The following is a 20,940-nucleotide window of genomic DNA, read 5'->3' on the forward strand; positions in this document are numbered from 1 at the left end:
GAGATCACACCACTGCGCTCCAGCCTGGGTGACAGGGTGAGACTCTGTCTCAAAAAAAAAAAAAAATACATATGCACAACTTTTTTATTTAATGACATAATGATCATTCCTCTTTTTAAAATTAAGGAGTTTCCTGGAGCTGTCTTCCTGGAGCTAAGGGGCAATGCCCAACCAGGGAAGAGGTCGCCCCCTGCCGGCTGAACACGGTGGTGTGGCCCAGAGTCCTGAAGAGCCTGAAGGCACAGCCGGGACAGAGCTCCCCGGCTTGGGGCCAATTAAGGGCAGATTTAGGGTTCCTATTCCTGCCGCAAAGCCACTCAGAGAATCGCTGCCTGTTAAGAGAGTAGAAAAAAGAAAAGAATCGGGAACATTGTAGCTTATGTGAACTCTGACAAGACACTTGAGCTTTCTGAGTCTCATTCAGTAAAGATATTAAATGGTGGCAATAACATGATCCTTGTATTGGGGGGTGTTTGAGGGGTGAAATGGGCTTTATTTTGCTAGGCAATGCCAATTGTTTTTCAGTGTAGTTCTACCACCTGCAGTATGTAAGAATTCTCATGCCTTCATATCCTCACCAACATTTGGTATTGTCACATATCTTAATTTTTATCAATCACAGTGAGAATCAAATGATATTCCATTGTCATCTTAACTGGCATTTCTATGATTGCTGGTGATATGGGGTATCTTTTTATGTTTGGCCATTTTTCTCTTCCCGTTTCTGTGAAACACCTGTTCATGTCTTTTTCCCATTTTTTTTTCTATTGGATTCTTCATCTTCTTTCTTATTCATCTATGGGAGTTCTTGAGGTGTTGTGGATATTAATATTTTGCCATAGGTATGTGCTGAAACGTTCTGCACAGTCTGCAGTTTTTCTTTTCTTTTTTCTTTCTTTCTTTTTTTTTTTTGAGATGGAGTCTTGCTCCTGTTGCCCAGGCTGGAGTGCAGTGGCGCAATCTTGGCTCACTGCAACCTTCGCCTCCCAGATTCAAGCGATTCTCCTGCCTCAGCCTCCCAAGTAGCTAGGATTACAGGTGCCCACCACCATGCCCAGCTAATTTTTTGTATTTTTAGTAGAGATGGGGTTTCACCATGTTGGCCAGGCTGGTCTCGAACTCCTGACCTCAAGTGATCCACCCACCTCAGCCTCCCAATCTTTTCACTATATATATATATATTTTTTGAGACAGAGTCTGGCTCTGTCGCCCAGGCTGGAGTGCAGTGGCATGATCTCAGCTCACTGCATTGTGCCTCCCAGGTTCACGCCATTCTCCTGCCTCAGCCTCCCGAGTAGCTGGGACTACAGGCACCCGCCACCATGCCCGGCTAATTTTTGTATTTTTAGTAGAGACGGGGTTTCACCGTGTTAGCCAGGATGGTCTCGATCTTCTGACCTTGTGATCCACCCACCTCGGCCTCCCAAAGTGCTGAGATTACAGGCGTGAGCCACCGCACTCGGCCTTTTCACTTTTTTAATGCTAACTTTTGAGACATTCTTAAATTTAAATTTAAATTTAAATTAAAGGTATTGTACTATTATTGATTTACGTATGTTGGTCTTGTATCTAGCAACTTTGCTGCGTAAGGTTCCTTTGGATTTTCTATGAGGATGAGCATATAGCCTGTGAATATTGATAGTTTTGTAGTTTTTCATTCTAATTCTGATACCTCTTTTTTTTCTTGTCTTGGTGCACTGTCTAGGGACTTCATGACATAAAAGTGATGACAGTGATATTCTTGTCTAATTTGAAAGAGAATGATTCTAACATTTTACCATTACATGTGATATTTGTTGAAAATACAGCTTATCAGGGTAAGGAAGTTCTCTGTTGTTTGCAAAGAGGTTTTGTTTTTGTTTTTGTTTGTTTTATAATTATATTGATTTTTGCCATTTTTTTCTGCATTTACTGAAATAATGTGCTTATTTCAATTATACTTATAGATTTTGTAATGTTAAACAACCCACGCATTACTGGGACATAGCTTGCTTTTGTTGTCTTACATATATACTCTTAATCTGTTTAGTTTCATCATCAAAGTTTCAGTTGAACCACAATGAGATACCATTACACACATACTAGAATGGCTAAAATTAAAAAGATTGGCCATACTAAATATTGGAGAAGGTTTGGAGAAACTGCAGCTCTCATATGTTGCTGGTAGAAATGCAAAATGGTACAACTGCTTTGGAAAGCAGTTTTGCAGCTTTTTGTAAAGTCAAACATGCTCTTGCCACACAACCAGAAATTCTACTCCTAGGTGGAACTCCTAGAAAAATGAAAACTTGTGGTTGCATAAAGACTTACACCCGAGTGCAGCTTGATTCATATAGTCCCAAACTAGAAACAACCCCAATGTCCAAAACTGGTGAATAGATAAACAAACTGTGGTATATAGAATACTACTCTGCAATACAAAGGAATAAACTACTCATGTATACAACTACATGGGTGATATCTTAAAAGCATTATGCCAAATGAGAGTCCAGGCACAGGTGGGCATGGTTGCTCACACCTGTAATCCCGGCACTTTGGGAAGCCAAGGCGAGAGGATTGCTTCAGCCCAGGAGTTTGACACCAGCCTAGGCAAGATTGTGAGAAGGGAAGGGAAGGGAAGGGAAGGGAAGGGAAGGGAAGGGAAGGGAAGGGAAGGGAAGGGAAGGGAGAAGGAGAAGAGAGAAGGAGAAGAGAGAAGGAGAAGAGAGAAAGAGAAGAGAGAAAGAAGAGAGAAGAGAGAGAGAGAAAGAGAGAGAGGAAGGAAGGAAGGGAGGGAGGGAGAGAAAAGGGAAGCGAAGGGAAGAAGGCAGGCAGGCAAGAGTTCAGACACAAAAGACTACATATTGTATGATTTCCTTTATATGAACTTGTAGAAAAGCCAAAACTATAGGAAGAGAAAGCAGATCAGCAGAGGGCAGGGCATTCGCTGCAAAGAGGCACAAGATACTTTTCTGAGGTGATTGAAATGTTCTATATTATCATGATTACACATTTATCAAACTGTATACCTAGAAGTGGTAAATTTCATTATATACTAATTATACCTTTTTAAAAGTGATATTCACTTTCTAAATAAGTTTGCATAAAACAGCAATTTTCAGTTTCTTAAAGGTTTGGTAAAACTTGCCAAGTAAAACCATGTGGGCCTGTTTCTTTCTGTGGGTATATTTTAATTCTGCTTCAATTTTGTATTAGGGTTCGCCAGAGAGACAGAAATGGGAGATGATATATACATATGTGAGAAGGGATTTGCTGCCGGAATTGGCTCACATGATTACGGAGACTGAGAAGTCCCACAACAGGCCGCCTGCAAGCTGTGGACTCAGGTATAACAGCACTGTGGCTCAGCCCAACTCTGAAAGCCTCGGAACCAGGGAAGACCTACAGTGCTACTCTCATTCCGAGGCCAAAGGCCTGAGAACCCGGGAGACTGCTGGTGCAAGTCTCAGAGTCCAAAGACCAGAAAGCCTGAAGTTCTGATGTCCACGGGCAGAAGAAAGGTGGTGTCCCACCTCCAGGGGAAAGAAAGCAAATTTGCCTGTCCCCGGCCTTTTTGTTCTATCCAGGCCCCAGCTGATTAGATGGTGCCCATCCACACTGAGAGTGGATCTTTCCCACTCAGTCCAACTCACATGCCAATCTCCTGCCAAAACGCCCTCATGGCACATCTGGAAACAATGCTTTATCAGCTATCCAGGTGTCCCTGAATCCACTTGGATCAAGACCTAAGATTAACCATTATCAATTGTGTTAATGGCTACAATCTATTTAGGTTTTCTATATCTTTTTGAGTGACTTCCCAGAAAGTCACCCATATTTGCATAAACTCTCTCATGATATTCTCTTAGGTGTTAAATAATGATTATCCTACATATCATTTTAGTCTTTTTCTCGTTCCCAGTATTGTTTATGTTTTCTCTCTCTTTTTCCTTTTCTGATATTTCCTCAGTTTGGGCAATTTTATTCAGCTCTTACAAACAACCAGCTCTAGATTTTGTTGTTTATCTTTATTTCATTGTTGCTGATGAGAAATCTGCTCGTTATTTTAATATGGTTTCTGCTCCTTTTATCTCCTTGTTGTTTTAAACACAATGGATTTATTTTATAGACTTTTCCACACTGTTCTACAACCATGTTTCTGAAGTGCTAATTTCCCCATTTGCTGTCTGTACTAAGTTGCCTCAAGGTTAAACCTTGCCCTCATGTGGTCTGTAATTTTTATTGTGAGCTCATCTTCAGCAAGGCTTCCCCCTAACCATCCCTATGGGAATCCTATGTACTCTGGGTCCTGGAAGACTCTCTGGAAAGTGGTTTTGGATTTGATTCAGCTGGATGAGCTAGAAGTTCCATCAGTCCAGGATCTGATTTTAAATTAAATTCTTAGCTCAGGATTTCTCTCCCTGGAGGGTGTTAGAAACTTAGATTCTGTACCTGTGAGCAGCTCATTCTTCAGTCTTTGTTTTTTTTGGAGGAGACCCTCCTCCACCTTCCTCGAGAATCTGGGCAGAGCTAAATGTCCTGGCAATATTTTGGGCTGGTAGTTGGCAAATTTTAGCCTCCCCTTCATGGAGGGGGAGTCTCAGTGCCAACTTCTGGCCTTGCCGGGGCCCAAGACCGCATTTTACAGTCCATGGGTGGGCATTACAATTCCAGACTTGAGCTATGATGGCACATATCTGGATCCAGTACCCCCTGGTTCTCCTTAGCATTAGCTCACACACTCAAGGCTTTGAGTTTCAGCTCCCTGGGGATTTCCTTCTCTCTTATAAGTCAATGATGTATTTTAAAACCTTCCGAAGTGCTGACAGTTGGTACTCCGCTGCCAAAACTAGTAGTCTCAAATTCAGTACATATTTTTTATCCCCCTCCCTTTCCTAGGGGTGGTATTGGAAAGCTCTAACACCCCCAACCCCACATTATGGATGGAGAAGAGGGAAAGCTGCCTCTTTCTATTCTTCTGCATTTCCCAGTGTGCTGCAATGAGCACAAATTATTTTTCCAACTGCATTGTGTGTGTGTGTATATATATGTATTTGTATATGTATATATACGTGAACTTTAATTTTAAAAGTCAACAAAAGATAACCTATATGTAAAGAAAAAATATACTTTAAACTAGAGCATTTCATGGAAGAGGGAGGTCAACAGTGAATTTCTTCCCCTCTCCCTGGGATGGCTTTCTCTGCTTCTTCCTGGGGCACAAGCCAGCCTGCCCCCGGCTTTTGCAATGTTCTATTTTTGTTTCATTATTTAACTGTGTCCCATATACACTGCTAAGTGGAGTGCTCAGTTCCATCGTTTAATGGACAACTGACCTCTGCCTGCAAATGCCCAAGTCACATGGAGCTCAGCAGGCCATTAATGGGGTCCTCAGACCCCCTCCCCCAGTCCATTTCAGTCTGAGGCCAAAAGAGCAGGGATGGGGAGAAGTCTTTCAAGGGAAGACACAAAAGGGTTGCAGAATGGAGGGCAGGAAGACAGGCTGGGGTGGAGTCCACTTGCAGCCTGCTTTCGAGACCCGAGGGGCTGCCTGGCTGCAGGGGCTTTCTCACCTCTCCTGACCCCTTTGTGATCTACTGAACTCGGCTCCAGGCTGGATTGACTGGCAGTTGTACCGGGACCCACCTCCTGAAGCACTAGGGGATTTTAATTCTTCTTCCTTAATTATTTAATTTCTAAACTGTATCTTTTGACCACTTGACCGCAAAAAGATCACACACCCAGGAGCTTGGAAAGGCAACAGCAGAATCATCAGGCAAGAGGGAGAAAGGATACGTCACAGAGGTGTGTGCGCCTACATTGCCTGACCTTGACCCTGGGGTTCACAGTGTTTTACTCAATGCTTTCCTATGGGGTTGTGACCTCCGTGGCTCCTCCCACCAAGCCTAGGAAGATGACATTATGGGTGGCGTGATCCATCTCACCTGTGAGAACACAAAGGCTGAGAGGGGTGTCCTGCCCAGGGAGGCTAGGGCAGGACCTGAATTTTGTGCCTTCTGGGATGTGGTCCCCCACCTGTGTTCAGTCATTCAGCCTGCAGAGGTAGGGTGCATTCCCCAAGCAGATCCCAGAACACAGCCCAAGGCCACTCAGCCAGAAAGTGTAATCCCCAGGTTCAGGGTTGGGCACCCTGAGTGAGGGGCTCCTGGCCACCACCCCACTGCTGGATCTGCCCTCCCGGGGTGGGAACACTGCTGCCTTCTGCGTTCCTGCCCTGCCTTCCTGGGCTGGCTCCATCTGGCCTGCTGGCCTCCTCCTCCTCTGCCCCTCCCATCCCAGTGCGGCTCCCCCCACCCCTGCCCCCAACCCCGGGTGCCTCAGAGGATGAGTGTTCCTCACCCTCCCCACAACAATGCATCCATCAGGATGGAGACGGCCGTTCCCATCCGGAGGGAAGAGGGGGCGGAGGAAATTGATCACCGGGAATGATGTCTCTGTATTCTGCCTCCCCTGGTTTATTTCCCTCCGCAGAGGCAGATGGGGAAAATGTTGGCTGCAGTTTTGACATGAATTGATCTTGAAGCTGGGTGAACCCAGCGGTACTCCCTTAATGGGCAGCCATGGCCTGACGGCTCTAGGGCTGACAACAAGCACTCAATCAATGCACACAGCGGCAGCCTATTCATCTGATCGCACCCCAGAAGGCACAAAGTTCAGGTCCTGCCCTGGCCATCCTGGGGAGGACACCCCTCTCAGCGTCTGTGTCACTCATAATGTCATCTTCCTAGGCTTAATCGAAGGAGCCAAGGAGGTCACAGCCCCATAGGAAAGCACTGGGTAAAACACTGTTAATCCCAAGGTCAAGGTCAGACCTTCTGGCTTCTCCTTGCATCCAGCGCTGGGGTCTGCTCAGCAGGGTCTGAACGTGGGTCACCAGCTGGTGTAGGGGCTGAGGGAGAAGGTCCAAGGAGGGGAGCAGGGCCACTACCAGGACCTCAAATTCATCTCCCTTGCCAAGGTAAAAGCTCCTACCCAACTCAGACTCAAATGCCTTCAAAACTGAGCAGAAATCCAAGTGGTGCAAACGGTCCTATCAGCCAGTAACACTTTAGTCTGAATCTATAAAGGTTTGTCCTCAGTGAGGATAGTCCCAGTGTTGTTTCAGGGTTGTGGTAGGGAATACGAGGTGACTGTACGTAGGGCCCAGTCCATACCTGGGACTGTCCCCACTGCTGATTAAGCCAGGTTCTGGCCTTGGCCCTGCAGCCCCCATCTGATGGTGTGACATTCAATGGTGTGCTGTCCCTGAAACTTCGGTCACCTATGGAGCCCTCCATCTTCTCACTTGGGAATGCGTCCGTGGTATTTGGAACTTCTGGAAGTTTCCTGTGGGACTGCAATGAGGGGAGAACACAGGGACACCCAGAAATGGAGCAATGTCCCTCAGGAAGGATGCAGAGTGGGCAGCAACCAGTCACAGAGGGCTGGGCTGTCAGGTTCAGATTCAGAAAAAAGATCAAGACCCCTGCTACCAGCAATCTCAGGTGGAGCTGGATTTGAAGGTGGGTGGGAGCAACGAGGTTGTCCCGACATGAAGGGTGAGGAAAAAAAAAGACATTTTCCATGCACAGAGCAAATCCCACCCTTCTCCAGGAAACAACACTCCTTCCGGGAAGCTGGTGGGGGCCCACCTGACCCCATCACTCACAGCCTACCCCAGCCAGGAGTCTGGGCTCCATCAGAGACATGCCTTGTGCCCTGGAAGGAGGGAGTTGGCCTTGGTGCTGTGCATCTGCAGGCCTCAGAGCACCTGGCACGCCCCTTCTGCAGAGCAAGGTGAGTTTGGCCCAGTCATCTTCACCTCTGGGATGAAGAGGTGCAAGGGAGGGCTGCCCACCAGGGAACAGATACCTATTTTAAGACCAAGTGAGATTTACATAGGAAGTCCCCTGTCTCCTAGGGCCCTGGCTGGGGGAAGGTGGGTGAGGGGTATCTGGATATATCACCCTAGGGGGAAGGTGATATGGTTTGGCTGTGTCCCCACCCAAATCTCATCTTGAATTGTAGCTCCCATAATCCCTATGTGTCATGGGAGGGACCCGGGGGGAGGTAATTGAATCATGGGGGTGGGTTTCTCCCCGTGCTGTTCTCGGGATAGTAAGTCTCACGAGAGCTGATGGCTTCATAAAGGGCAGTTCCCCTGCACACACTCTCTTGCCTGCCGCCATGTAAGATGTGCCTTTGCTCCTCCTTCACCTTCCGCCATGATTGTGAGGGCTCCCCAGCCATGTGGAACTCTGAGTCCATTAATTCTCTTTTTCTTTTATAAATTATCCAGCCTTAGGTATTTCTTTATAGCAATATGAAAAGGGACTAATATAGAAGCTGTTGCTTTCTGGCACACCAACACTTACTGCCCATGAGTGGGGCCTCTAGAGGGCAAGTTGTGTCCAGGTACAGAAGTCCAAGGGACACTCTGGGAGACAGAGGGTGCTAGATGCACAGACAGGAGCCAAGAACAGAATGGAGCTCCTTCAAGCCTCAAGCCTCTGACTTCTCAGCCTCACAAGAGCCACGAAGTAAACAGGTTGGTAGCTAAGTGTGCACAGTCCCTGAGCACAAACTCTGGCTCTGCCACCAAGCAGGTGTGTAGCTTTTGACAAGTTTGCTTCACTGCTCAGTGCCTCCACGTGTGTATCTGTAAAATATGGGTAACCACACTTTGAAAGGTTTTCAGGAAAATTGTAAGTTTTGGCGAGGATGTGGAGAAATTGGAACCCTCATACTTTGCAGGCGGGAGCATAAAGTGATGCAGCCACTGTGGAAAACAGTTTGGTGGCACCTCAGTATGTTGCACACAGAGTTACCAGATGATCCAGTAACCCCACTCCTAGGGATATACCCAAGAGAATTGAAAGCAGGTGTTCAGACAAATACTTGTACATGAATGTTCATCACAGCATTATTCATAAGTCCAAAGATGGAAATAACCCAAATTTCCATTCGTGTGGTAGCATGCATGAGCAGCACTTCGTTCCATTTTATGGCTAGATAATATTCCATTTTATGAATGGACACACTGTGATACGTCCATAAAATGGAATATTATCCAGCCATAAAATGGAAGGAAGCACGGATGCATGCTGCAACATGAATGAACCTTGAAAACATTATGTGAAGTGAAAGAAGCCAGACACAGGGGTCACTTGTTGTATGATTATAATTCCATTTATGTGATGTGTCCATAAAAGGCAAATCTAGAGGGACAGAAAGCAGATTAGAGGTTGCCAGGGACTTGGGAAAAGAGGGAATGGGAGTGACTGCTTCACGGGTGATGAAAATATTCTGAAACTAGAGAATGCTGAGAGTTGCACAACATTTGAATGTATTAAATGCCACTGAATCACACACTTTAAAATGGTTAAAATGGTAGATTTTATGTTATGTGTATTGTGCCACAATAAAAACCCCTAAATATTGCATCTATTTATATCAAAGAATATGATTCACCACGATTTAAAAAAACGCATACCCAAAGTGTATGCATACAAGCAATTATGAGGGTCAGGGAGGTTGCTGGGGGAGGATATTAAAGGAGACTGGAAGCGAAGTGCTTGGCATAGAGTGGGCCACGAAGTAACGGCTCAGTAAACACCGGCCTCCCTCAGCTACCCCTCCTGTTAGAAAATGTGCCTCTGTTGGCCACGTCCTTTCACATGTCACCTGGTCTTGGAGCCCCAAGAGGCAGGAGGTCCGGTCCTTAAGGTCTTGCAACTGCACATTGTGGGTCAAGTGGCTCCCTGCCTCCCAGAGTGGATGGAGACAAGACCCCAGGGATGGGACTTGCCTTGAAGGTCTTAATAACTGACCTCCATGGAGGTCTGTGATTAGCACTGGGGGACATAAGCTTTTTGGGCCAAGGCAGATCTCCAAAGGGCAAAGGAGACACTGGGCATTGATTTCAGTGACCATGGCATGAATGCTATTTAACAAGCAGGCAGTAATATCCCTTTGGTGATCCCCTGGTCTAGTGGGGTAGCTGGGAAGGCACCAATGTTGGCAGTGCAGGGGGCAAGTTGGCTGATGGAGGTGTGCTGGGGATGCCACGGGAGCACAGACAAGGTCCCCTAATTGGGTAACATCTGGGAAAGCTTCCAGGAAAAGCTGATCTTTGAGCTAGTCCATTCCATCACCTGGTTCCCATATATAGAATAGTTTTTTGTTTTTTGTTTTTTAAATTTTACTTTAAGTTCTGGGATACGTGTGCAGAACGTGCAGGTTTGTTACAAGGTATACATGTGCCATGGTGGTTTGCTGCACCTATCAACCCATCGTCTAGGTTTTAAGCCCCATATGCATTAGGTATTTGTCCTAATGTTCTCCTTCCCCTTGCCCCCCCACCCAACAGGTCCCTGTGTGTGATATTCCCCTCCCTATGTCCATGTGTTCTCGTTGTTCAACTCCCGCTGATGAGTGAGAACATGTGGTGTTTGGTTTTCTATTCTTGTGTTAGTTTGCTGAGGATGATGGTTTCCAGCTTCATCCATGTCCCTGCAAAGGACATGAACTCATTCTTTTTATGGCTGCATAATATTCCATGCTGTATATGTGCCACATTTTCTTTATCTAGTCTATCATTGATGGGCATTTGGGTTGGTTCCAAGTCTTTGCCATTGTAAATAGTGCTGCAATAAACATACGTGTGCATGTGTCTTTGAGGAATAGTTTTTGTTTTAAATGAAGAGAAGAGAATTTTGGAAGAGTCAGACCCTATGCTAGACATTTTGGTTACACTTGCCTTTCACAGATTCCAAGGGTTCAGAAAGAACATGGGCTCCTGAGGTTCAAATCCTGGACCTATGAGCTTGGTGACTTTGGATGAGTTACTTAACCTCCCTGTGCCTCAGTTTCTTCACCTATAAAATGTGTTTCATGATAGTGACCTTGTAGACATTCAGTAGAGCACTCAGTATGGGAAATCTAAAGTAGGAACTTGTCATCATCATAGCCATTCCCTTGCACACAATGGCTTTGGGGCCGAGATCACTGACACCGTGGTCTATAAGGACCCGTTAACTTCGCTCTTCCCAGCCACAAACTTCGGTTGAGCCTCGTTCAGACAATATGGAGAAGATATGATGAACTCTGTGTCCACAGCACCAGGAAGACAAAGTGAGTGGTTGCCAATATATCGAGGACCTCTTGTATGACATCTGTCTTCTCCTTTATAATTTTATCATCATGTCAACCTTATATAGTAGCTGCTCTCCTTCTCATTTTAGAATTAAGGAAACTGAGGCTCAAAGAGGTAAAATGACTCACCTAAGGCCACATGGAACAGTTGAGCTCCAAATCCCACATTCCCTTTGTCCACCGCACAGTGCATATGTCAGGGTCCCAGGACTAGTGATTAATAGCCCAGGTTTGAATTCCCGAGCTAATGCTTACAGCAGAGCTGGATGCCTGCTCTGAAAACACACATGATGATAAGGTGTACCTCATAAGGATTAGACAACAGGATGCTTACAAAGACTTTGACAGTGATAAGCACCCAATGAGTATTAGCTCCTAGAATTACTCTATCGTCCTGCTACCTCCTATCAGAGAACTACCAGTGACCCATGCTCCTGCAGGCATCTGGCTCTGGAAGGGACAGCACAGATCTGCCATCTGGTTCATCACTCCAGACCCCAGAGAGTATGGACAACCCCCCAGCCCAGGCTCTCTCCCCTCCGAGTCAAGGTCCTCTTTCTTCCCAGCTGCGTCCCCCATGCCAAATTGCACAGAGACAAATTCCAGGAGCAGCTTGTACTCTTTTGCTTGAGAGCACCCAGTGTAAGAGCAATTGCAACACTGGCTTATTCCAGTGGTTCCTGCCTCCCCCCACCCAGGACCAGGCTGACAGCTGGCTTCTTTCCAGATAGGAGCAGCACCCTCTACCTGACCTTCACCACTATGCCAGCTGCCTTTGAGTTGGGAGCAGGCTGTCTCCACCCACGAAGGGCTCGTGGAAGTCCCAACTCTGGAGCAGGACCACCCCCTGCAGCATCCTTGCTCCACTGTGATCCAGGCAGCCTGGGTTTAAATGCAGGGGAAGATGGGAAACTTCCCATCAGCTAACCCTACGTGAGCAGAAGTTTGCCCAATACTGCACCACATCTGCCTCCTGGTAAGGTCTTTTCCTACCAATTCAGATTTACTCTCTGGGATTACGGAGATAGGTCTCATTTCCCAAACATTGTGCCAGAAACAGAAATTACTTCAATAACCAGAAAATAAAAACCAAAAGCAACAAGGGTCCCTGAAGCATGAGCAACTTCCGTCCAAACTGTAGCTCTTGAAATGTCCTGTCCCCCTTTGCCCTCCAAGCTGTTCCTCTCCTTTGTTTGGTGCCTTTACTTCTTTAGGTGCTGGACTTCAGAGTGGCGCAGTGAAAGCTTGCCCCCATTAGCATCAGAAGGGCCTAGGTTCAAATCCTGGCTTTGCCACTTATCAACCATGGGATTGTAGGCAAGCTACTGAGCTTTGGTTTCCTCATCTGTAAAATGGGAATCATAATACCCTCAACCAAGACTATGGTAGGGGATTCCATTGAATAGTGCAATACGTGTCAAGTAGAAGCTAGATGCTCCCAAAGTGGTGGGAGTTATCATTGGCCACCATCTTTCGGAAATGTCCTAACACATCAGCCTCTTTCCAGTTGCTGGCATGCAGGACTGAAGACAGTGCTTTAGAAAATTACTCAGCCAACTCATAGGCCATCTGTCCCACTTGCCCACTGGCCTGTTTGCTCCCCACAGTCCCTGCTCTTTCTCCAAGAACTGACCCCTCTACCCTAGCAGTGGTCCTTATAGGCACATCGCCTGGTCCCAGCTGCTTGGCCAAACGTGAACACCCGACGTAGCCAGCCCCATCAGACGCTTCCTCTTAGGAAGTGCCCATCTCTTTTTAAGGTCCATCAGGCTGCCTGGGGCTCTTATGGCCTGAGGTCTGCAGAGGAAACTCGGTCTGCTGGCCCTGATGTTAGAGAGGCTGCAAGAGCTGTCAGTCCTGCCTCTCTTTAACTCCGGATTCCGGGTTGTCATGAAATCGGACTGTGAGGCCCATCCTTGAGTTCCAGGACACACCTAAGGCCTCTAATCAACTCTGCCTTTTTGCTTGAGCTACACTGAACAGAAAGAGCCCACAGGCTTGACTTCCAAGAGACCTGGGTTCAAATCTCAGCACTGCCACTTATTAAGTGGGTAACTGGGCAGTGGCTCAACCTCTCTGAGCCTTGGGCTTCTCATCTGTAAAGTTTCCTTTATCTGCAACAACCACAAACCCTCCCGACAGTGCTCTCATTATCTGTCTTACCCATGGAAAAGACTGAGCAAGAGCCAGCAGGGAACTTGGTTAAGGTTCTGGGGCAGTGGGTGGTACAGGCCAGATATAAACCCTCCCAGGCCGGGATGCGACCCTCTCACCACCTTGCCTTGCCTGGTGGAGGCTGATAAGCCACTCCCCCACCCTGGAATCGCTTTTCTATTTCACAGGCTTCCTCTGCAGACCACCAGCCCAGCCCATCTGGCAGTAAAGGTGAGGGCATGGTGGGCAGTGGGGCCAGAGAGAGCAGGGAGTTGAAGCCCCCCTAAACCACACTGGGAAAGTGGCACCCTCTTCTGGCCTTTACTTTTCATGTGATGGAAGATACTCTGATTTCTCACTTGGCTCCACAGCTCTATCTGCTCCGTGGTGCCTCTGTCCAGCTTGATTTTCAAATAATTCACAGTCCCTTGAGCTCTGGAGCTGGAGGACCTTCAGAGGTTCTGGACAGGAAACCCTCTAAGGGAGGGACAGTTTAATTCCATAAAACACACCTGACCCTTGACACAGAGCAGACGTTCCAGAAATAGGTTGTGGAGAAGATGAATCCTCTCCCATCCCGTCCTTTTACAGATGGGAAGCAGAGGCCCAGAGGAGTGTGGCGACTTGTCTAAGCTCATGCACTGAGAGTCACTGGGGCTCAAACCCCGGTCTCCTGTTGCCCATCCTGAAGCCAGGGCTCCTCCTGTGGCAGCCCCCTGAGAAGATTCCTGGGCAGGAGGCATCCCTGCTGTCCTGCCCGTCTCTTCTTGCCTAGGGCAGTGGGAGACAGCTGGGTAGGATGCTCCTTTGGACAGGTACAGAAAGGGCTGCCACCTGCTGGGCATTATCTTCAGGTGAGTGGAAGCAGCCACTCCCAGCAGTGGGTGTTTGAGGATGTTCTCCTGGATGGGGCTGGGAAAGGAAAATAAATCTTGGGGCCCCCAAATCACTAAGCTAAAGGGAAAAGTGAAGTGGGAACTGCTTAAGGCAAACTTGCCTCCCATTCTATTCAATGTCACCCCTCTGCTCACTGAGATAGATGCATATCTGATTGCCTCTTTTGGAATGGCCAATCAGAAACTCAGACGAATGTGACCATCTGTCTCTCACCTACCTGTGACCTGAAAGCCCCCTCCATGCTCCGATTTGTCCTGCCTTTCTGGACAGAACCAATGTACATCTTACATATATCGATTGATATCTCATGGCTCCCTGAAATGTATAAAACCAAGCTGTGCCCCAACCACCTTGGGCACATGTCATCAGAACCTCCTGAGGCTGTCACCGGCACACGTCTTCAACCTTGGCAAAATCAACTTCCTAAATTAACTGAGACCTATCTCAGATATTTGAGGTTCACAGGGCCTGCCCAGCAAAGTCATATGGCTGTAACATCCCACCATCATCAGAAGCCACAGGCTCTGGAGGACACACCAACTCCGATAGCCACTTACTCAGGGATCAAACAGGGCAAATGCACAAAGACACACTGGCAAACGCACACACCTCCTGAGAGGGACCTCACACATCTGGAGCACACAGCGACACACCGGTGTGCCCGACAGTCCCAGGAAACTTCCTTCCTGGGGTCTCGCTGTCACTGCAGTTCATCCCCAAGGAAGACATCCCCACGCAAGAGGAGCAGAGGGGTTCGACACTGAGAGTTATTGGGGAGGTGTCTGTGGATACCAGCAGCTGCTTCTCGTTTTTCAACTCTGGGGTATTTTTAAAACCCACATTTTCAGTGATGAACCTGCCTCTGACATGTGCCTCTGGGATAATGTGAACCTGCCAGATGGGTTCATTGAGGCCCTCCGGATTTAAGTCTTAGGGGTTCTGAGGCTACAGAATCTTGCTAACGGAGCCTGTGCTGCCCCTGCTCAGCGCCATGATCCCTAACTTGGGTTCAGGCTTAGCTTCCTGGGGAAGCCGGGGCAGCCTCATCAGAGGGAACCCAGCAGGCTGGCCCTGAAGATCCCGGGAGATGCTGACTTTGAAAGGGCCACACCTCCTCCTCAGCTCTGGGAGAGGGAGCGCTTAACTTTCCCTGACCTCCTGGGATATCGGCTTTGACCTCAGCAGACGGTATTGCTGCAGCTCGGTGGATAGATACACAAGTCCAGAGCACGCGCCCATGGCTGGGTGGATTGGGAGGGGGCCACCTGCCCTCTGACTTCTCTCTGGCACGGGTGCACACAGAGGGGGCCAGTGAGGGGGCACTGAGGACAGCACTCCCAACAAAAGCCGTGCAAAGCGGGGATCACTGGTTCCCAGAGAAAACTGAGGGCCAGAGAGATTCTGTGGCTCGTCTAAGGCCACCTGGCTAGGAAGAGACTGTGCTGGGATTTGAACTCAGTTCTGTGTGGCTCCGAAGTCCACATTTTAGTGTGGACAGTAGAGAGTGGGCTGCCCATGCTCATGCCCCAACAGTGCTGCCTGAATTCCTTAACCCTTCTGGGCCTTGCTTTTCTCAATTGAGCAATCAAGTAAAGGAATAACACTTACCTGATAGGACTTCAGTGCACGTGCGCGGAACAGCCCTAGAGTGGCGTTTGTGCCTAGCAAGTAGTGAGCGCTCACTGACCTCCCCTTTCTACTCACAGAGAAAGCTCACAGCCCTCGGTAATGGGGGGCCCATCAGAGCCCACCCAGCTGTTCCCACACTGCCCACCTCCCAGACTCACTGACCCCCTCCATGTTCCTCCACTTTCTCTTCCTGCAGCTGCTTGGAAGCTCTTTCCCAGCTCTCCCCTTCTCGCTCTCTCCCCACCTTCCCACCTCTAATAAATGTCACCTGTGCAGTGAGGCCCTTCCTGGGGCTCCTTTCGAAAATGGCAACCCTGCCTCACCTGTGCTCTCTAAACCCTGACCCTGCTTGACCTTTCTAGCAACTTCACCAAGCAGCCTCCTCCATTTTCTACTCCTACAGCATATGTATTGTTCATTTTGCTCTGTGGAATACTTGCTCCTAAGAAACGGGATTGATTTTTGTCTTTCTTTCTAGCTGTATCCCCAGAGGTTCTCAACAGCAGGTTACTTTGCCTCCCAGGGGATTTTTGGCAATCTCTGGAGACATTTTTGGTTGTCAGAATGGGTGGGGGTGGCCAGCCGTGGTGGCTCATGCCTGTAATCCCAGCACTTTGGGATCCTCGGGTAGATCACGAGATCAGGAGATCGAGACCACCTTGGCCAACATGGGAAAACCCCATCTCTACTAAAAATATAAAAATTAGCTGGGCATGGTGGCACATGCCTGTAATCCCAGCTACTCAGGAGGCTGAGGCAGGAGGTTCACTTGAACCCGGGAGGCGCAGGTTGCAGTGAGCCAGTATCGCGCCACTGCACTCCAGCCTGGGTGACAGAGTGAGACTCTGTCTCAAAAAAAAAAAAAAAAAAAAAAAGAATGGGTGAGGGACTGGGGTGCTACTGGCATCTCATGGATAGAGACCAGCACTGTTACAGAGCATCCTACACTGCCCAGGACAGCCTCCCCTGCACCAAACAGAAGAACAAGGCAGCCCCAAATGCCAATAATACTCCAGTCATATCTCCATTACTTAGAACAGCAGACAGCACATGCATAGCAGGTGCTCAATAAACGCTCATTATGGAAGACTGAGGAGCTGCTATCATCATTGTTGTCATTGTTATTATTTAAGAACAGATGTGGTCGAGAATCATCCTTAAGGATGGTCCCTTGGGTGCTCATGGCCAATAGGTCATACTGTTGACTTAAAACATCTTCTTTTGGTCCAGGCTCTGCCCCCTGGAGCATCCAGAAAAGGCAGCAAACTGCTCATTGCTGGGGCTTCACCAGCCAGGACCAGTCCACATCATCAAGCCCCCTGGGCGCCCAGGTGATGCCAGCCTTCTCCTCCCCAGAAGGAGCCTGGCCATGGGCTGCCATGAGCAGGGACTCTCAGTTCTCACCCCTCCGTCCCCCCTTCTGCTTGCTCCCACACTGGAAAACTCAGGACCTTGTGCCCAACTGAGAAAGGAATCACTTCCACAGGCCTTTTCAGGGTGATCCCAGCCGAACTCTGCTCTCCCCAGGCCACTCTCAGCCTAGGAGACTCTTGGGTCTGAGTGAATTATGCCGTTTTTGCTTCTTTCAAGAAAGGGCAAGGGGAGTGACAGGGGAATTTTCAGGGAGGCACAGCCAGGCAGGGGATACTCTGTCATTTTGCTGACCTAACAAATTATCATTGACAATTTTAAACAGCCAGCGTGACCAGGCCAGCCTCTCCTAATGCAGAGGGCACCACCCATAGAACACACGAAACCCCACGTGGAGTGTTCTGAGCGGCGGGTAGAGCAGCATGAAAAGAAAGGATGCTTTTGCATCAGGGACTATTTCACCTCTCGAACAGGCTGCCGGAGCCCCACCCAGCCACAGGCCTGGCACCCACCCTGTATTCACACCGAGAATTCCCACTTGATATTCACAACTTTCTCTGCCTGAGGCCGACCCCTTCCCCCTCGCCCCAAGCCTCTCCTTCTCCCTGGGGCCTTCTTGAGCTTAGAGCTAGGCCTGTCTCTGCAGAACTGTGAGGCTGGCAAAGTACAATCTTCTCTCTCCTACACTCCCCAAGCTTCTTTTTCCCTCCTCTCTGTTCTGCCTGCTCTTTCTCTCCTCTCCAAGGTCCTGAAAGCTTCTAAACAAGTCACTGATGCTAAGGATTAGTAACTGACATAAGACTGTGAACCACAGGAATAAGTCTCTAACGGTGGGATATTAAGCATCAGATGGCTAGGTTTGGGGGAACAGGATGATATTTGGTGGGCAGGGGTTGTCCTGGTGCCCCTGAAGTCTCAAGTAGCTGGTCTCAATTCTGCCAGGGAGTAGGACTGACCCAAAACTCAGAATAAGATGACAGAGCAGGCACGTGCCAAGTGTCAATGAGCCAGAAGGCTGTGTGGGGTGGGCCCAGGGCACCAATGGCTCGGGGCAGAAGCTGGGGACAGAAGTGCCAGCTCCCTGCAGAGGCAGAGCTTGCTGGAGACTGGGTTACATCCTCCATCCTCACTTTTTGGGAATCCAAGCTCAATCTCTGAGCTACCCTGGTACTAAAATTCACACCACTTCCCCCACCTCTAAGGATGGCATGAGGGATCCTAGCTACACAGCCACTTCCCTCAAGTCCAATGTCAGAGAGTCAGGCTGGGGGCTAGAGAAAGCAGAGGCCACAACACCAGCCCTGAACCACCTCCAGTAAAATGGACACTGTCATTCGTGACCTTACTTGATTCTCAAAACACCCTGCCAGACCCATCTTACAGATGAGGAAGCTGAGCCTCCAAGCATTCTGTAAGTTGGCCAATGTCACACAGTCAGGGACCTAGCAGGGTTTGGAGCTCACGTTTTCCACAACAACCTAAGGCCAGTCTCTTCCAAACAAGCGTGAACAATTCAGCCAGTCTTCCCCTGCACCAAGTCACAGAGCCCCAGCTGACAAGCCTGAGAATGGCTGAGCTCCCTCAAGCTTGCTGTTGGCTTGTGGGGCCTGGGGTGCAGCCAGCCAGGATGCTGGGGTTCTCACATCACCAACAGCCTCAGCTGCAGCAGGGCCACCTCCCTATCTTCCGCTGAACTGGACTACCCAGCCCCTCAGCACATCCACTGCCTTCCACATGACAAGAGGGAGGAGGTTTGGGGGTGGGGAGGTCTCAGGCACAAGCACAGATTTCACCCTGTTAGGCACCCTGGGGACCTGGCCCTGAGATGAGGTGTCCCCCAGCTACCTCCAGGGGCTGTGTTAGCAGAGAAGTGAGGCAAAGCTAGGGCTTCTCAGGCAGGCAGGAGACTTCGGCATGAGGGGCTGGCTACAGGGTCTGCAAAGAGGTGCCACCAACCTGCCACTGAGATGCCTGTGGTCCTGAGATACTCTGAAACCAGGACATCAGAGCCAATCGAGGTCCCACACCCACACCCAGGCAATCCTGGCTGTTAATGGATCAAGACTTGAGGTTTGTGGAAATGAGGGGAATGGGTGTGAGGTCGCCGGGAGGGGAAGCCCCATCTTGTGTTCCCCAGGATGGATGTGGAGCAGAAGCCAGCCTCGGTGACAGCTTGTATGTGACATCTGTCAAACTGAGACAGCTCCCACTTGGGGATCCTGTCCTGGGTCCTGCTCTAACCCAGTCACTGATAATCCAGTGCGAAGTGGGTGAATCCTTCCTTTCTGGGAACAAGGGCTTCCTCAACCACCGATGTGCCTGGCAGGTACCGGAGGCAGCCCCGGGGCAGCCCTGGAGAAGCTCATCAGAATATGAGCTTCTTTCCTCCCCAGCCAGGCTCCCGGAATTATTTCTCAAATCATTTTCGGTCCTAGGAAGTGATAATTTGATTTCACTTTAACATTTTTAACAAGCTGCACCTTCATCAACTGCCAAATTAGGATGAGAGCAGAGATCGGGTAATCACAATGAGAGGCTTTGGAGTGACTGGGGAAATCCAAATTTGGGGTGTGCCTAGGGGGTTGACACCTCACGCCCAGCACCTGCGGTGGAGTCCCCATCGCACCACACTGATCACCCCCTCGAGTCCATCTCTGCTCAGTGGCTCCTGGCAGGGACACCTCTTCCTATCAACCCTCCTCACAGGCAGGAGAAGGAAGCCCCGGGTCCCACAAGCTGGACAAATGAGGCCACCCTGCAGGCTGTGATAAGCGGGGAGTTGGACCCACATAGGCCGACAGCCCAGCTCAACAGGTGGTGGTGGGCTTATCCCTTCCTGCATTATCCAGATAATTCTGCCAGCCCCATTCAAGTCCGTCGTGGAAAAGTCTGCCCTCAGCTTTGGCGTGGGTAAACTGCCTAGAAGCGACTGCAAAGAGGGGGCGTCATTATCTCCCCCGACACATCCTTGGGACAGACAGATGGACAGATAGACACACGCACACGCGCATACACACGCCGGCGCTCCCCACCACACTGTCCCAGGGTGCGCGATCGCTGGGGCTTTCCGGCCTCTGCCCCTGGCTGGGCCGTCATGGGGGCGCAGCCCGGCGCCGCGGCCCAGCACCGGTGGGAGACCGTCCCCCAGGGACCCCCGAGGATGGAAGAGGTGGTCTCTCCCGGTCTTCCCGGCTCTTACCTCGCTGGAGCGGCCGCAACCCCCGACCCAGGTCCAATGTCCCTCGCCGGCTGGGCGCGAGGGGCGGGAGGCACCGCTCTAGGCTGCCCGGGACGCCCGCCCCGTCCAGTCAGCCGGAACCGCTCGGCGCCAGTGACCGTGGCCGCCGCCGCCGCAGCTCGCGCCCCGGACCCCGAGAGGGAGGGGCGGGCAGGGGGCGGGGCCGAGGGCGGGGCCTCCCCACCTCGGCGCTGCCAGCTGCGGGCGGGGTTTGGGACCGGTCAGATGCGGTCTCCCAGCCTGGGAGGTGAGCACCTCTGGGGTGAGCACCCTCGTGGGGGTGACAGGTGAAGAGTCGGGGGCTGGCGTGGGAGAGGAGAGGCTTTCAGAGTTCGCATAGGGCTGGGAGGCCCTGCCTGGAGTCAGACTCACCTTCAAATTCCAGCAGCTGGGGCTGCAGCCTCTGCTGTTGCTGCTGCTTTTAAATAAGGAGGATGATGATGATGATGATGACGATGATAGAACAACAATGCCAGCTAGTATTTATTGAGCACTTACTAGTGTAAGCGTTCAATGAG

At 49.7% G+C, this 20,940-nt stretch overlaps 1 protein-coding gene across 3 annotated transcripts in view; it reads right to left on the bottom strand.

Annotated features, from left to right (window-relative positions):
* The window catches only part of CACNG5 (calcium voltage-gated channel auxiliary subunit gamma 5), a 57,333-nt gene extending 36,818 nt beyond the window's left edge, over window positions 1-20,515 (bottom strand). For 2 of the 3 annotated variants that reach the window (XM_063617534.1, XM_063617533.1), the window contains exon 1: window positions 20,384-20,500. The gene's annotated coding sequence lies outside the window, so the exon portion shown is untranslated. Of the gene's footprint in view, window positions 1-20,383 lie in introns of all 3 variants that reach the window. The other variant, XM_063617535.1, reaches the window with a different exon arrangement.
* Between the last annotated feature and the right edge of the window lie 425 nt (window positions 20,516-20,940).

This window comes from Symphalangus syndactylus, chromosome 14 (genome assembly GCF_028878055.3).
Source record: "Symphalangus syndactylus isolate Jambi chromosome 14, NHGRI_mSymSyn1-v2.1_pri, whole genome shotgun sequence".
NCBI lineage: Eukaryota > Metazoa > Chordata > Mammalia > Primates > Hylobatidae > Symphalangus > Symphalangus syndactylus.